General features: G+C 46.3%; 2 long non-coding RNA genes across 2 annotated transcripts in view; one reads left to right on the top strand and one right to left on the bottom strand.

Annotated features, from left to right (window-relative positions):
• Nucleotides 1-1,012: 1,012 nt before the first annotated feature.
• Nucleotides 1,013-11,211, bottom strand: LOC109248616 (uncharacterized). Its single transcript, XR_002072144.2, has 3 exons — nucleotides 11,134-11,211; nucleotides 7,209-7,408; nucleotides 1,013-1,110 (listed from the first exon to the last, which is right to left on the bottom strand). It is a non-coding gene; the product is annotated as an uncharacterized LOC109248616 (long non-coding RNA).
• The window catches only part of LOC128777063 (uncharacterized), a 48,521-nt gene continuing 39,464 nt past the window's right edge, over nucleotides 2,898-11,954 (top strand). The window contains exon 1 of the long non-coding RNA XR_008422217.1: nucleotides 2,898-3,329. This is a non-coding gene — a long non-coding RNA (uncharacterized LOC128777063). The remainder of the gene's footprint in view (nucleotides 3,330-11,954) is intronic.

Here is an 11,954-nt window from a genome sequence, read left to right as displayed (position 1 = left end):
TTCCCAACGATGTATTTCCAGAAGGGGAATTGCTGCATGAAAAAGTAAGTACATTTTATTTATTTATTTTTTTAACGTTTTTATTTTACTTTTGAGACAGAGACAGAGCACGAACGGGGGAGGGTCAGAGAGAGAGGGAGACACAGAATTGGAAGCAAGCTCCAGGCTCTGAGCCATCAGCCCAGAGCCCGACGTGGGGCTCGAACCCACAGACTGCGAGATCGTGACCTGGGCTGAAGTCGGATGCTTAACCGACTGAGCCACCCAGGCGCCCCAAAAGTAAGTACATTTTTTATTTATTTATTTTTAATTTTTTTTTTAACGTTTATTTATTTTTGAGACAGAGAGAGACAGAGCGTGAACAGGGGAGGGGCAGAGAGAGAGGGAGACACAGAATCTGAAACAGGCTCCAGGCTCTGAGCTGTCAGCACAGAGCCTGACGTGGGGCTCGAACTCACAGACCGTGAGATCATGACCTGAGCCGAAGTCGGACGCTTAACCGACTGAGCCACCCAGGCGCCCTAAAAGTAAGTACATTTTAAATGAGGGCTCTCTTCTTGACCTGATTCTACCAGTCCTGCTTCCCAGACCTGGGTGTTCCTCGTCCTGTGTTTGCAGCTCTGATACTCAGACTCCCCTCAGCAGAATTACATGCAGATTCCTGGATGCCCCACCCCCATCACAGGCATTGCACAGGAACAGGACGGCCGCGAGCCCACCACCCAGCCTCACACGGTCACCCTGTTGGGTTAAAAGTACTGGGGATTTGTTTCGATCAGGTAGAACCGGACATAAGACACAGAAATGATCTTTCATGAAGGAAGAAGTTTCAACGCCCAGATGCCTGGAGCCAGCACACACACTGAGCTAGGCAGGGCCACATGAGAAGTACCAGGTCCATCAGGAGACAGAAATGAAGAGGGGAGAGCGTGACCTAGAGCCTGTGTGGGGTTTTCCAGGAAGGGAATGGACAAGGCAGGGTAGGTAGACTGAGTCAACTTACAGTTGGAGAGTTTGAATAATTCCAACGGGCTCTGGGCTATACAGGGCTGATTTCTAGTTTTCTGGTTCTGGAGTAACTCAGGGCAGGGGCGATATGATCATGACCTCCTTTGGAAATAGGGAAATAGTTGTTTACTAGAATTGAATGAGAATTTTGTCTACCTCTCCAAACCTGATTACACCCCCACACCCCCAAATTTCCTAGCCACTGGCACCAGGGCTTGGCTTCTAGCAATGCCCACCAAGGTCTCCTGACACCCACAAGGGACCCCAACAGAGCCTTCCTCTGGCAGAACAGCCATGACTCGGCTGGATTCACCTCTGTGTCAGTTCACCCCCCATTAGGTGCAAAAAAGCTAAACTAGCCACGCCCAAAGCACGTTTGCTTCAGTCCTGTGCTCCATATAGAGAGGTCTCCTGGGGTAGGAGCTGAAATTCTTGGCAAGATAATATTTATGAATTAGCTGTGAATTTCAAATATCCCTGCATCCATATCACTTCATTAGTATGGAATCAAAAATTCTAATTATGGAGTAAATGTTTTTCAAAAGGGAGAGAAAAAGAATTTTCGCCATAATCTTTGTTATTTCTCTTGTATAGGAAAATCTAAAATTGGACCGAAAGGAAACGGGACTATGAGCTTTCAGCATTCTCCCTGTGACTGGATTATACTACATATTATTATTTCTATTCATAGTTTACATTGCTTTTGTAGAGCTGTTATTACTGGAAACAAAAACACAACAATAACCCTTTGAAATCTTTTCCAGCAAGTTCTCGAAATAGGTAGGCATCTTCCCATCTCATTTCAATTCTTTTCTGAGAGGTCAGCTAATTTTACCTATTAAAACCATTGATATTTAAATCCACTATTTTCTTTACTGTTGAGTTACTTGCCAGGAAATTGTCAAATCTCATCTTGAGCACTTAGGTGAAAATGTCCTTAATCTGTTGTCCAGGAGGCAACTGTTCTCTGTCATCCCACTGGGGAGATGGCGGCACCTTTGCCCTCATCGTGGGCAGCCCCTGTTCTTCCGGCCTCACCTGCGTCCCTCCAGGTGTGTGAGGGAACTGAAAATTTCCTGTGTAATTGGCCTGCGGCCTCTGTGCCCTTCCTCAGCGCGACAGCCCCAGGCCTGGGAGAGACATCAATAATAGCACAGCTGCAGGGAAGTTTGCTCCTCATTAGCCTTTGCAGAGCTGCGGGCCTCAAGCACCAGCCCTTTCCATGGACTGGCAACAGGTGAACTGACCTCACAGCCTGCAGCAACCTTGGCACTTTGATAGAACTCCTCGAGCCCGTTCACGGTGCTCACATACGTGCCAGGCCGTCCTGGCATTTCAGTGGCATAGACCACATAGGCATGGCTTTCCTCTCGAAGGCCCTAGACATCTACTGCTTGCTCCGTTCCAGGCATGAGGGCTGGGTGCTGGGCTGGAGCCATCCCCGTGGCTCCCCTCCCACCCCCTGCATGTAAATCAGCGCCCCCACCCCCCACCCCGCCGGGAGCAGCGGAGCAGCAGAGACTCATTTTAAGCAGTCTCTTGAAGCTGGGTTTGATGTAGCAATGTCCTTGTCAGAGATGGGTTTCTCTTGTCCCTTTGTATATCAGTGAAAAATCCTCGAACAGTAGCCCCGAGAAAAGCTTTTCTTTCCCCTCGCCCCTGCCAATGTTCCTGCGGATCGCGGATATTTCTTCTGAGGCCTGCCGCAGCTCACGGGGGCCCTCGCAGCCAGCCGGCTCTCTGTTCCTTTGATGGCCACGTGAATGTAGATTCCTGTCTATTTCAGCTGCGCTTCCTCCCTCCCTCATTTAGACCGTTTCTAAAATGTTAACTGCTGAACTCCAGCCAGCATGAAGCCGTTTCATTCCGCTTCAGCCAGACCCCAAATACTAAAGCTCCTGCAAAGACATTCAAGCCGTGTTTTAGAAACAAGAGAAAGAAACACAAGTTTTAGAACACTTTGCGGGAGTGAAATTTCGAGCTTGGCAACGTCAGGTTTCACTCGAGTTTAGAACAGGTTGTGAGATAATACAAACTGGATTCAGCTACAGAAAATGGTACAAGAAGTCACAGACATGCCATTATTCAGTGTTCGTAAAACGGCATGGAGAGGGCTTTTAGCAGGATTTCCCCCTGCTTATAAAATGTGTACGCTCACGCCAAGAGGAAAAATGTTAAGAGCAGATTACATCTTCTGTCTGATGTGACAGTCCCTTTCTTTACTGCCTTCGTGCTCTTTGGCTCCGCAAACACCAGCAACATCATGTCAACTGCTTGTTCTACAGTGAAGAATGCTCCGCACAGATCTCACTTGTAAACAGGTAATCAATCTCCCATGTGGGCAAAAAGGGCGTGACCTCCCAAATCTATACAAGCTTGTTTCTCTGTCTCCTTTGAAAGAATCCGTGTACTCAAATCTCTGGTGCTTGTCTGCAGCGTTCGTGGAAAGACATGCACATGGAAACGGAACATATATGATCCAAACATGTTGTGATAAAACCAAGTGATATTCGGGGGACTGAGCCCCGGCAGGAAGGAGGGAGAAAGCTCTTCCTGGGGAAGTGGTTTGTGGAAACATGTTGCTTCCTGTCCTGCGGTTTGGGAGCAAAACCTGGATTGCAGGAGGAAGCCTCCTTTTTTGGAGCTCGCTTGTCTGTCGGTCTTGCAGTGCAGAATAATTTCTGTTATTTGCTTTTTGGGGAACGGAGCATCAAAGGCTGGGACACGTGGCTTTTTGCAGGCGTCTCTGGAAGGGAGGGGCTGGCCAGGGCTCTTTCCTTCTTTGTCGTCTTTGCTACCCAGCCAGGATGGCGCACAAATCCTTTCTGATCTTAAATCCTTATTATTTTATATTTTGGTTGGACTCTGGCTAGTTTCTGTACTCCCAAGGAAACAGCTCTAAGGAAGTATGTATCCATGCCTGCAGGAAGTAAAGCAGGAACTTGCATTTTGGACAAAGGGTTTGAATATGAAAACAAAAAGAGAAACAAAACCCAAACACATATTTTCTAAAGCTACGTGGTTGTGATGATCTCCATTATTGTAGCATATTCCACTTGTTTTCTTTGTCTCTATACGGTACTAATAATGAATGTGTTAGAGAATGGTGTCACTTTTTAAGATTGACTTAAAATTTTTCAAATTTAACAAATGATCAACATTTAAGCAATTGGATGAAACTAGTGGTACGAATGTTGTCAGATGGAAAGCATGTAGTTAAATAAACATGGCTTTTTCTAGGCAGTTTAGTAAAGGGCATTATTTCTAACCCAGGAAATCGTAGCCATTCACATTTCATGGCCATATCGCTGTGCACAGTTAGCTCTCTGGCCTAGTGCATATTATAGCGTTCCCAGTTAGTGAGTTGGACTCTTCAGAGCTTGGAAATGAACATTCTCAGGGTGCCTGGGTGGCTCAGTCGTTTGAGGATCCAGCTTGATTTCAACTCAGGTCATGATCTCGCAATGAGTTCAAGCCCGGCGTTGGGCTCTATGCTGACAGCGTGGAGCCTGCTTGGGATTCTCTCTCTCTTCCTCTCTCTCTCTGCCCCTCCCCTGCTCACATGCTTTCTATCTCTCTCAAAATAAGTAAGCATTAAAAAGAAATGTTTAAATGCTGTTTTAAACGGCAGCTTTGCTTGGCTGAACATGGAGCCCCCATCAGGGCCTGGAGACAGAAGCTCAGAGGGCATCAAGGTACAATTTGCAGCAAGAGTTAAGAGCTTCAATTATGTATCAATTATACTTCAATAAGAAAAATGATAACAGAATGATAACAGAATAGAAATACGTAAAGGCTAAATGATGTTTGACTTACAAGAACGAACACCTGGAAGCTGGGATAATTTTAAGTTCTTAAGCTCACAGAAATCAAACTGAAATCATCCAATTGTTTATTTGAAGGTGTAATCGTATCAGCGTAGTTTGTTACAGTTTTTAAAATTCAGCAAGTCTTCTTTTGTGTGTTGTCAAAACAACCGGAATAACGAACTACACAGTTAAGTGTCTTATGTCTTCTATGTGTTTGTATCATTTTGTTGTGTTCTTACAGGTGTGGGCAGAGCACATACACCCAGAATACAGTTTGTTCTAATGATGTAATTTTTTAGCTTTTTTTTTTTAATGTTTATTTATTTTTGAGAAAGAGAGAGAGAGGCAGAGCTGGGGGGGGGGGGGGTGGGGGTGGCGTGGGGGGGTGGGAAAGAGACAGAGACGCAGAATCCAAAGCAGGCTCCAGGCTCTGAGCTGTCAGCACAGAGCCCGATGTGGGGTTCAGACTCACGAGCCATGAGATCAGGACCTGAGCCAAAGTCAGACGCTTAACTGACTGAGCCACCTAGGTGCCCCCTAATGAGTTAATTTTAATTTTATTTTTTATAATTGTTTTTGATGTTTATTTACCTTTGAAGGAGAAAGAGAGACAGAGCATGAGCGGGGAAGGGGCAGAGAGAGAGGGAGACACAGAATCCGAAACGGGCTCCAGGCTCTGAGCTGTCAGCACAGAGCCCGACGCGGGGCTTGAACTCACAGACCGTGAGATCATGACCTGAGCTGAAGTCAGTCGCTTAACCGACTGAGCCACCGAAGCGCCCCTAATGATTTAATTTTAAAAAGAAGAGTTTCAGAATGTTCGGCAACGGTAGGATAGACTTTCACTTACCAACTTCTTCATGTCACCCGTCAGCCCCCTTTCTTGTTTCCTGACTTGGTCTAAATTTGGAACGGTATAAAGACAAAGGAGAGAAACAAAAGCAGTGTGTCTAATAATGGGATTGTATTTTGACAAGTTAATTCTCCGCAGATATCTGGGCTGCCAGTCTACCTGCTACCTTGGCTTCATTTCACAATACACTCTTCAGAGCTACTTACCAGGAACATCCTTTTTGAAGACAAAACAGAGTGTCATCTTCCATCAGAAGAAGGAAATACCTGCCTCTCAAAGATGCTCTCTGTATGGACAAAGTAGCTACGTCCCGTGTTTGAAATATCAGACAGGATTAGGAAATTAATAACTTCTTAGCCACACAAGAGACAATGTGATTGGGAACGGCTTCACAATGCTTAATTTTCGGCGGCCTAAATGGAATTTAAACTGCATGCAATAAATCAGTGACACCTTTGATTCATTATAGATAATCAAGAGGAAGCTCCTCTGATTATCAGTGCTAACGGATTCATAGCTCCTCATTTTCTTCAAATGCCACGATCGGTCAAAAGACGGGACTGGCCAGTGGCAGAGGTGGGGACAAGTGTTAGATGGTGGGTCACGGCCACCGTTGGTCAAGCGTCCAGTGGGATCCAGGTGCTTCAGATCGATTTGCTGCAGCTCGGCGGGGTGGTGGTCATAACCCCCAAAGCGTGGACTGACTACGTTTGAGGCAGGATGACCTGGCCTGATATTCACTTCTCTGTGAAATGAGGGTGACGATGGTACCTACCTCCTAGGCTTTGATGAAACCTGTCCACTCAGCCTAGGGCCTGGCACAGTCTGCTCTCAGAATAAGTAATCTAGTCACCACAGAAGGGGAAACTGCGGTTCAGAGGGACTAAGGCACTTCCGAAAACTGCTCAGGCAGTAGTGAGCAGAGTTTAGACGGAATCCAATCCTTTCTGAGCCCAAAGCCAGAGCTCTGAACCCCTGGAGCCTTGCTCCCTGAGGGCTGCGGGCCCTTTCTCATCTTTTTCAGGTATTCACACCGCTGCTTTCCAGACTCAGTGCGCCTTCTCCTTGAGAAAGCACTTGATGGAAACTCCTGCAGATAGAGGCCAGCGATTTTCATATTGGGGGCAGACAGCCTCTTGTTTGGGGGTTAGGTTTTAGGTTGCTGGGTTTTTTTTCTCCCCGAAGAAGCTCTAAATTATTACACTTGGAGCTGGACTGTCTTTTCCACACAGAAACCTAGCTTTTGTGTTTGTCTGGTTCTGTTTGTTTTGACCAATGCGGGGCATGAACTAAGCAGTGTGCCATCTCTCTCAAAAATAAATAAACATTAAAAAAAAAAAAAGCTAACGGATGGGCCAGGCCTCGGCCCTAAATGAGAACACACAGCCCCTGTATCAGAAAGACCATGGACAAGGTCACCTGCTAACAGGCTTTCCGAATATGAGACTTATCTCTGGAGAGAGTCAGCACAAACAGGGGGTCTGCAAGCTGGCAGTTCCCTGGGCGTGAGATTAGTACCCTGAATGGAACAGCCTCACCTTTCCCACGAATTCATTTCCTCTTCCTGGCCTTGACTGGAAGCACCAGTGGCTCCAATCATGGAGAAGGAAGATTTCCAAGGCCATGATTATAATATCCTTGACATGGAGAGAGGTTTCTGGTTCTTTCCCTTTGAAGGTCAGTCCCGTTGGTTTATTTACTCATTGGACTCATAGATGGGTCAGCCTGATGGCAAGTCCTGTAAAGAAAGATATAGGAAGGTTGCAAAGAAAACATGAGTTCAACACACTAGACTCTTATTGAGTCCCTGCCCTGCGTAGAGCGAGAGCTAAGAACAGAGGTGCCTGAGTGAGGAAGCTCATAAGGGACTTACATCAATACATCCAGGAAGAGAAGGGGTCAGATGCCATGAGAAATAAGCGAGAAAGAATTTTGCAAAGTGTTTTTCAAAAGTGTCTGAGTTTATAAGGAGAGATGGCTTCTGACTGGAGTGGTCGTAGGGAGGAAGAACTGGAAACAGGTTCCTGGAGAGATGGCAGGTGATGAGACGGGCTACAGGGGCCCTAAGCCCAGCCTGAAGATCACTGCTCCCAGGAGCAGACCGCCTGCTGCCATCTGATTGCAAGCTAGGACCCAGACACCTCCCCACCCACCCTCGTGCAGGTCCATCCTCCACATCACGGAGAGACCCCGGTAGACACTGACCCTGGGGCCTTCCTAGGGCACATCCCTAGAAACCCCTTCATCCTACCTGCCGAGTCCTTTCTGCAGGCTCCTATAGACTTTTACTGAAAGGTAGCTTTTCCTGCAATGTTATTTTTGCCTTTAAAAGTTCAAGGCTCTGCTAAGCTTCCCGCTCATTTTCCTCCGGGAAGCTGCACAGAATAGCATAAACACTTTTCCTCGTCTACTCTAAGATACTTCTCCACCTCCTCCCATGTTCATGTATTCACATCTCCAAAAGCAGGACGTGCCTCGGTTGATAGCAATTTTACAATTCGAACTGGCGGCAGCTTTTAAAATCAGTGGTACGCGTCGCTCCTCATCAGGGAAATACAAATCAAAACCACACTCAGATACCACCTCACGCTGGTCAGAGTGGCTAAAATGAACAAATCAGGAGACTATAGATGCTGGAGAGGATGTGGAGAAACGGGAACCCTCTTGCACTGTTGGTGGGAATGCAAACTGGTGCAGCCGCTCTGGAAAACAGTGTGGAGGTTCCTGAAAAAATTAAAAATAGACCTACCCTATGATCCAGCAGTAGCACTGATAGGAATTTACCCAAGGGATACAGGAGTGCTGATGCAGAGGGGCACTTGTACCCCAATGTTTATAGCAGTGATTTCAACAATAGCCAAATTATGGAAAGAGCCTAAATGGCCATCGACTGATGAATGGATAAAGAAATTGTGGTTTATATACACAATGGAGTACTACATGGCAATGAGAAAGAACGAAATATGGCCCTTTGTAGCAACGTGGATGGAACTGGAGAGTGTGATGCTAAATGAAATAAGCCATACAGAGAAAGACAGATACCATATGTTTTCATTCTTATGTGGATCCTGAGAAACTTAACAGAAACCCATGGGGGAGAGGAAGGGGAAAAAACAGAGAGGGAGAGAGCCAAACCATAAGAGACTCTTAAAAACTGAGAATAAACTGAGGGTTGATGGGGGTGGGAGGGAGGGGAGGGTGGGTGATGGGCACTGAGGAGGGCACCTGTTGGGAGGAGCACTGGGTGTTGTATGGAAACCAACTTGACAATAAATTTCATATTAAAAAATAAATAAAATCAGTGGTACATAGGATAATGGCACATTCTACAATTAGAGGCATCTTCGATTTAATCAAATACAGCCCATCTGTAGATGCAAAGTAGTGCCTGGGCACAGGGGCAGCACCCCGTATCCCTGGGACAGAGCATCCAGACCCGAACATAGCTGTGGAGTCAGGGAGCTGTGCTGCCTCCCCCACCCCCCACCCAAAGATATGAGAACCTTTGCATGGCAACCAATATTTCCTCTTGTTTCCAGAGCAATCATGAGCATGCGAGTCAAAAGACTTTCGCAGCTCTCATCATGCAAAGGGGGAAGGCTGCAGTCTAGACATAGACTATAATTACTATTATTATTTAAAGTCACTGAACCGCCTGACTTGCAGAAAAGAGCAAAGGGGCTCATATATGTCAAAAGCCCTATTATGGTCCCCAGTAAACACCCCCCTGTTTCATGTGACATCTATTCCACCCTTTGTGAGAGGTGCTGATAAAAGAAGCTACCAGAATCTCATAGAAGTTTGTGGTTGATATAACCCGAAGACAGTATTTCTTTAGTAAGCTTTTTTTTTTTTTTTAAGTGCTCTCAATTTAGTTTACTCTAAGGTCAATTGAAGTCTTGAAATGACCGTGCAAGGCAGCCCAGCATGCTGACACGAACAAAGAACTTGTCAGTATTTCATTACATTTGTGCAATTGTCAACAGATCCCACATAATGCCCCTGCTTTTGTAGTTTAAGAAATACAACATATGATTCCTACTTAGATCTACGTTGGTCAGGGCACCACGTTTGGAAAACAACCATAAGACTGTGGCAGCGTATATAAACATTGCAAACTGCTTTTGAAAACATTTCGGCTTCCAACATTTTCCATTTAGCTGCTTTTAAGCGTGGTGATCAATGTGTTTTCTCTTCTTGCTGACATCTGTCTCCTTCTGCGTCTCTCAACTGCAAACGTAGCTCCCTTCATGGGAGGACTGAGGATCCCGGGTGGAGGTCTGTGAGACCCCCGAGTGGAGCTGGTTCCCATCATACCATTTGGCTCATTTCTGCCATGGCATCTCTTCCCAGCCATGGCTGACCCACTGGTCTCTCCCTGCAGGGAAGGCCACCCTCATCTCCCCAGGACCATCCAAATCTACAATGACACATAAGTCCATCTTTGGGGACTACACAGTAGTCATACTCCTGCCAGGGTGCTCTGGTTCTGATACTGAGGTTCGACTTGGCCTAGGTCCCAGGGCTCTTACCCCACCTCCCACTCTTATATGTGGATGCTGGGTTCCTGGTGAGCTGTCTCATTGCCTCTGACTCCTGAAAGGACCTTTTCTTTCCCACCTCCCCTTCCAAGGCCTGAATCTCTCTTTCCTGAGCCCCAGCTGGGTGGTGGAGACCGCTCCCTCATACAGACCTGCTCGATGCCGTTGACTTTGCTGCCTCACCCCCTTGAGGATGACGTGCCCTGCGTCCCGCCGTTACTGTTTTTCTCTGCTTCTTGGGACCCTTTGCTGTGTTGTGTATGTCATCTCAAACCAGAGTCCTCTCAACTGGGCACAGTGTTTCCTTCAGTTGCCACAAATATTACAGCAACTCTGTGGATGCATGCTAGCCTGCTATATCTCTGCCTTTTTTTTTTTTTTTTTTTTTTTTTGGTAGCACCTGGTGCTGGGTCTGTCCTTCGGCCCCTGTCCCCAGTCTTCTCATCAGCAGTGTGGGTCAGACCAAGGGTAGCCAGAATGCATTGATGGAAAAAGGAGGAAACTGAGGCAGGTGTGTGCGTGCTGTATGAGGGAGCCGACAGAAGATCAAGCTAGATGGGCAAGACCATCCCATGAAAGGAAGGGAAGATCGAAGTAGGCCCCATTCTAGAGGGTTGGAGTAACAGATATGCACCCAAGGGACGCAATTACTGAAAAGAAGGCTACAAGGTACCATTTAGTTGGAACCTTAGCAAGAAGCCAGTCATAGAAACCAAAATGTCAGATCAGAAAAGGATCAACACCTCTGTTCAACGCACTCTCACACCTCATGAGTTCTTGACCAAAGCCTTCTTACGCTACGCCATCAGTAAGAGGTGGTGTTTGCTCCAGGAGCTGAGAAAGTGACTATCTGAAACACCACACTGGTGTCAGCTTTTGCTCTGGTCTAGTAATTCCCAGCTTGCATTCCATAGAACAGTACCTTCATGAGATGATATAGGTGCTCTAACTGAACTCATTTCCGTGCAGATGTCTGGGAAATGCTGTATGCCCATCAGTCGTGTGGTGTTTGTGTAGTCTCTCTGCCTGATTATGACATTGCCCGCACATCACTTCAGGTGACTTCCAGGGGTGTGGTTCCTTATGGTCTATGATTTAAGGGTTTCTAGAATCTGGAATCCCGTTCACATTCATGTCTTATGAGTTTCTAATTTCAGGTATCAATTTGTGTCCCCACAATGTTACAGAAGTGTAACATTTTGATTTCTTTGATTTCCTATTTGAAATGGTAACTACGTAGCCTGTCTATGAGCGCGTAAATGGGTAAACCACTCCGGAGAGCAATTTGGTGGTATTTAGTGAATTTGAAAATGCCCATAACATTTTGCTATGGACTGAATTGTGTCTGCAACCACTTCCAAATTCATATGTTGAGGCTCTAACCCCTAATGTGATTATAGCTGGAGATAGGGTCTTCGGGAGGTAACTGACCATGGCCTTCTAAGAGAAGAAGAGGGAGACTGAGAGATCTCTCTCATGTGAAAACACAGCAAGAAGGTGGCTATCTGCAAGGCAGGGAGAGAGCTCTGACCGGAAAGTGACCACGCTGGCCCGATCTCCTAATTCCGGTCTCCAGAACTGCGAGAAAATAAATTTCCACTGTTGGGGTCTCTCCCAGTCTGCAGTATTTTATTATGACAGACTGAGCAGACTAAGACACCTCTAATATAGAAACTCAGAAATTCAAGGAATCCAAGGAGTCGTGTCAAAATGGAAATCCAACTAATTATTCATAAATAGAGG

This window comes from Panthera pardus, unplaced genomic scaffold, assembly GCF_024362965.1.
Source record: "Panthera pardus isolate Hobbes unplaced genomic scaffold, ASM2436296v1 HiC_scaffold_15, whole genome shotgun sequence".
In the NCBI taxonomy this organism is placed as follows: domain Eukaryota; kingdom Metazoa; phylum Chordata; class Mammalia; order Carnivora; family Felidae; genus Panthera; species Panthera pardus.
This window is presented reverse-complemented; position numbering and strand designations above follow the sequence as displayed.